Source organism: Rhinolophus hipposideros, assembly GCF_964194185.1.
Source record: "Rhinolophus hipposideros genome assembly, chromosome: 15".
NCBI lineage: Eukaryota > Metazoa > Chordata > Mammalia > Chiroptera > Rhinolophidae > Rhinolophus > Rhinolophus hipposideros.
In genome coordinates this window covers 37,986,280-37,992,631 of record NC_138061.1, presented here as the reverse complement: position 1 = coordinate 37,992,631, position 6,352 = coordinate 37,986,280, and positions in this window count along the sequence as shown.

The following is a 6,352-nucleotide window of genomic DNA, read 5'->3' as shown; positions in this document are numbered from 1 at the left end:
GTAGAAAATAGATCTGAAGATCTGTGTTTCTGCTGGAGGCTCCAGTGGAGAATCTGTTACTTTGTCTTTTCTAGCTTCTAGAGGCCACATACCTTCCTTGGCTGCTGATCCCACTTTGATGTTCAAAGCCAGCAGCCTAGTATCTTCAAGTCTCTCTCTGTCATGCTTCTGTCGTTTTATTGCATTCTGTCTGACTTTACTGACCTTAGAAGAACACTTTTGATCATATTGGGCCCACCAGGATAATCCAGGATAATCTCCCTAAACCCAAATCCGTTACTTAATTACATCTACAAAGTCCCTTTTGCCATATAAATTAACATTTACAGCTTCTGGGAATTAGGGAGCTGACATCTTTGGGGGACCATTATCCAGCCTAGCAAAGAAAGATCTAGGAATTTATTTTGTTAATAGTAAACACATCATGAGTTCACAGTGATATTTGCAATTCAAATTAGGACTCCAACATTTGTACTTAATTGCTTCAATTTCACAATTATATTATTTTTCTTTCATGATTAAATTCCCAGTTTCCAAAATAGAAGCCACATTATTTGCTTTATAGTACAACTTATATACAATCATCTCAGCATTGTAATGTCAATACTACTATACACATGCTCCCTGAAATGCCTTAAGATAATGCTTTTCTTTTTGTCCTCAGCAATCTAGAAATAGAGGGAGGGTTCCAGACGGTGTGAACAAAACCAAATCCAATACCAACATAATTTCTAAAAACAAATTTAGAAGAAAATTGAACCCAAACAATAATTTATTAAAGAAAATGTTCCCACTAAGCATATATACGCATATATATGTATATATATATGTGTATATATATGTATATATATATTTTTCAATTTTTAAGCTATTTTCTTGAAGTTTTTACAACTAACTCACTGGCAGTTTATTCTTGTTCTGTTACTAACATTAAGACTATTAAAATTATCTAAATGCGCAGAATTAGGATACATAAATTATGGTATGATGCCACATAACATTCATTTTATGAGAAGTGTATGTATTTTAGGTACATCAAAATATAAATTTATTGTTCATAGAATACTAAATCCCTCCATTTTATGATTTGAGAGAAGTTTAATAGCCTTGAAAATTTTTCTGTGAATTTCTCTGTGGGCTTCATTCTTATGGTTGTTTGTGTTCGTGAGTGCTGAACTCTTCATCTTATAATTGTTGTGGTTATCCACTTTCTTCTGCTGATTATTTATACACGGAACTCCACCTACTTCCTTGATTTGTCCCTTCACATAGTCAACATAACTCAAAACCATTTACCAGTCATGTAAGTTCCACTACCATTTAGCAACTAATGTTTTAGTGCCTGGAATAGCAGGGACTCTATAGAATTCCAGTTCCTGTTGGTTCTGATTGGTCAGTAACCACGTTGACTGTGTTATTAAATATTTAATTATTACTCGGGCCGGAAAAGTGACCAGGAAAACTGTGGGATTGTCTGATGTAGCAGTGAGGAAAAAAATATTTATTTTGTTGATTACATGGCAACAACTATAGCTCATTTAAAAATAATTTTAGTAGGAAAATTATGCATGTTTATTGATTTTACATTGTAGTCTACTCAGGCATTAGCTAATATATTTCTTACAACAGTTCTCTGAGGTAAGTAAGTATTAACAAACCTGAGGAAATTGAGACTCAGAGAAGTGAATTTTTCCAACAAAATTAGTAATTGGTGAGCTTGATTCTCAAACACTGGTGTGAATCCAAAACCCATTCTTAAACTTTATGTATATTTTCTTTTATCCAGTCACCTGTACTCTTTTTTTCCATCCTTGTCACTTCTACATAAAGAAATTTTTTTTCTTTCTTTTTTTTTCTCTTTAATTACATTAATAAGAGTTCCAAATAAAGACATTTTTCTCCTTAATACTACTTTTAGGAGGACATGTATTGGAAAGGAATCTGGAGAAAGCTTATGTGAAGGACAAGAAGAAAAACATTCTCCTTTTGAAATTTGCTTTTTCAAAGTGAACTTCTCTAGTGATGGTTTTATTTTATCTTCAGAGTAACATCCTCTTTTCAAAGAATAACAAAGTTAAGAACATTTTTAAAAACTGTATTGTGAGGCTTAGCAACCCTCAGTATAAAGTATGTGGCAGAGAGTAGACACCAAATATATGAGAACTATTAATTTTATCTGTTAATTCTTGATTCTGCTGAGAAAATAGGTTTCAAGTTCCCATTTTTAAAATATTGCCCATTGCACAGAATGCTGAAAGTACATTTCTTTGTAAGTTACCAATCGACTAAAAAGACATCAGTTCAGATTATATTTCTTATTGTTTATTCACAAATTAAATATATTAAAAAAATAAATGAATAAGCAAATAAGCAATCATTGACTACAATGGATGAATAAAGCTTTCACTTGTTCATTCTAGGCATAAAAATTCTATCATCTGAATGTAGAAGCAAATTTGGAAGGTACAAATACTGAGTACAAGTCCGGGCAATTGAAAGTTAAAGCCACACGCAATACCCAGCGTGACATTTTAGATTTTAAATGGAATACAATTCATTTCAGATTGGATGGCCATTGTCAGTCCAGATCACTGTTTGATCTGTAGTTTATATTGAGATGAAGCAGAAAGAATGTTTCTGCCTTAGCTTCTTGGCTTTTAACACAGTGTGTCACAGATGGCTGACCTTTGGATTTTAATGTGATAACTCTGCTTCCCCTGAAGAAAAGTCTAAAAGCCGATTGTCAGACAGAAGTTGTTTTTCAAAGGAGAAGGATCCCAAATTGTGTACAGAAAAGATATCATGCATTTTTTCAAATGCCTATACATATCAAACATAGATGTTCCCAGAGATATTTGAAGAATAGTAGATAAATATAAAATGTAAAAAGGCAGTAGTTATTTTTTTTTTTTTTAAGTTTAGTCACTTGAGAAAAATGTTTAATTCTCCTTGGGATTTATATTCATTCTTTATCACAGTTGTTACCTTTTCTTGAAGTTTTATTGTATACATTATTTGTTGTCACATGGGCTCATGGCTCTTTTTTGGTCATTGTTATTTCTATTCATCATCATTTATCTGCCCATGAAAGTGTTACTACTTATTGTTTTCACATTCTCATTTGTACCCTCTTATTACTACTTTTTGAGTTTGAGTATCTTTTCTAGCCTTTTCCTCATAGATTTCCAAATTGATGATGGTAGGAAGATAGACAAAAGCCATTTTCTATTTGACAAATTTTATCAATCAAAACTAATCAATATCCTCATATATGAGGGAGAGATTAGTGATAATATATTGGAAACAGTTGTATTGTTTTTTGAGTAATATCTATTATCTATTCTTTCTTCTACATAATTGCTTTTTTAAAGGTTGTGGTGGTAGATATGAGTTGTGTTTTTATTCTTGTTCTAACCCTGTGTAATTATTATTTGATCTAAGTAGAAGTTCTGCACTTGCTATATTTATGCTCTGCCATTATTTTATGTGCGGTTTCTTCTAACCCCATTGTCGGTTATTCTTTTAATCCATTTTTTTTATCTGTTCAGATGTATTTTGCCTTGGAATTAAGAAATGTTTCCTCACTCATCGAGGCTCCATTTTCTTCTTACCCAGCTGAGATTATAAAACTCAAAGGCCAACCATCAACAAAGGATGAGCAGATGATACAGATTTTCATTCTCCCTGAAGCCAGATACTCCTGGTTGACTCCTCCTAGAAACCAGTCCCTGTGTTGGTTCATCAAGTCACGTGACTCAGCTGCCATTTTCCCCAGATCTCTTTTTGACCTTGGATTTACTGCCTCCTGTATGCATACCTTCTGTCTTCTCCATTTCTCACTGGCTTTGGGCTCTTTCCTCCTATCTGACATCTTAATGCTATACTTCCTTGCTGCTGGATTACCTGAATAGCTTTGATCCACAGGATTTGCTAAACACTTTTGTCTGTGTAAAATCCAATCCTTGTTTATGCTGACTTATATGCTGCTATCCTCCAGCTCCTAGATATTCTCCAAACCTTATTTAAGCTGACTTGTATCTTCCAGCTCCTAGTAACTCCCTTCAGTACCTAAATGGTATGTAGTCATCAGCCTTTCCAGTTTCTTCTTGTAGAGCCTCTTGACTAGCTTTTGTCCAGAATTTACTTAAAAATGTAAAAGTCCTCTTTCTTTTCAATATCTTCCTCTTTTACATCCCTCAATGAAGCTCATCTTCATATTTTCATTTAAATATTTCTTATCCTTAATTTGATATAATAAATTATCACAATTTTTTCTCTCACTGACTTATGATACACAAACATTTCTCATCAGCATTCATCTATCCTGTAACATTCATACATTAAACTGGTTCACATAATAAGTAGATTCTTAGTGTAGTTTACATTCCAATGATTTCATCTCTGTTTCTTTAATGTTATGTACATTTCACATTATTTCTCTCTTGTTTTGTGTGTGTGTGTGTGTGTGTGTGTGTGTGTTTGTAACAGATCCTTAGAACAGTTTTCTCAGTTGTAATTTATATTTTTATTCTTCTCTAAAGTTTTTCAAATTTTATATTAATTCTGTCTTTTAGGTGAAATCCTAAACTGTTGTTTTATTATCCACACTTTTATGCAGATGGAAATTATTATGTATCCTCAAAACACCATATAAGCACTCTTAAATTCAACAAACTTTATAAAACCAAGTCATGCCCTGGGGTTGAAGATGCAAATGGTATTTATACTACCCTCAATGAACTTAGAGTACATTGGGATATCTCTTTCATTGGCATATAGTACATAGGAAAGTAAACAGGACATTTCTCTTTTTATGAGAGTTAAGATAAAGGTATGCATAGGATGTCATGGAAGCCAGAAGAGAAGCATTTAACCAAGTTAGGGAGAAAACAAACAAACAAATAAACAAACAAAAAACACACCTGGTTGATTACTAGGTTCCTTGAGAAGAGAGATACAACTGTCTTATTCATTGTTCCATAACCTGTCTTAGGATTTCTCTGTGCACAATAAAGGTACCTAGTAAATGTTCAGTGAGTGAATGAATAAGTAAAATGACAAATGTGTAGATTTCTTGTGTCCCTATTGATAAAGATATGCCCACTATCAACAAATCAGAGATATAATAGGCACTGAGAATTAGGAAAACCTCTCGAAGTTTGGCATGACAGGTTTGTAGATGCAGATAGTTCATCCTGATGAGTTCAAAACACATAGATAATCAGGAGACACTAAATGATTTTAAGTAGGAAAATGACAGGGTCAGGTATACATTTTACAAAATCATTCTGGCCTGCCATGTGAAAAGTGGATTTGGTTAGCAGAGGGTATGAGGAAGATCTTTAGGTGGTCAGATGGACCGGGTTTAATAGCAGTAAGTATCACCCTCATCCTGAGTGACTTAATGAACTAATAGCGGGGAAAATAAACATCTAGATTTGTTCTCCACTTAAATAACGTTTTCTGAATCTAAGAGGATTTGGCATATTCTCTGGGGAATATGTAAGATGAAGATTCTGTTTCCTCATCTCTGGGCAAGTTACCCAGACTCTTCATATTTCCTTTTCATGTCATATAGGTACAAGAAACAGTGGTCTGTGTTAGGGGTACATCTCCCTGAGATATTTCTTAATCACTTCCAATTTGGTAAAAACACAGATGTCACTTTCTCCTTTTCCTCCTCTTTCTCCTCTTCTTCTTTTTTCTCCTCCTCCTCCTCCTTTTCTTCTTCTTTTTTTTTCCCCCAGAGGTAATGATATCCAAATCTTTACCTATTATTCATGGCCTCTCTTCCCCAAATCCTTTCCCATTTGATTTCACCCACTTTATCAGTGGATTTCTTTTAGGAGTTTCATTATATTCATATCCCTTAATAAAATTCTTCTAATCAATATAAACTACTAATTCAAAATGAAATGTCTACTTTTGGAATTAGTTTTCCCAATTTAATTTCATATTTCAGATAGTTGCTCTATGTATAGTTGTTGACAGCTACCAATTAAATGCATGCATTTTTCTATATATTTCACTGCTTAAATTTGGAAAGGGGTTAGAATATCGTAGTATCTACTTGTGACTCTACTGGGTGGAAACTCTAGGCTACAGATACCTTTTGTGAGTATAATTCCTCTTCTCTCACCACTGAGATTCTGAGACTACTCATTTACTCCTCCTTAAAAGTTTAGCAAACAAAATGAAGTATTCATCAAAAGGAAATAGACAAATAAATGTATTGTTATTAACAAACTGATAGTTGAACAATAATTTTCAGTAGATTGCTGCAATTCACTATTAACATGTTGAGAAATCTCTTTTGACTGAACAATACATTTATAAGGGAAACAGATCAGTT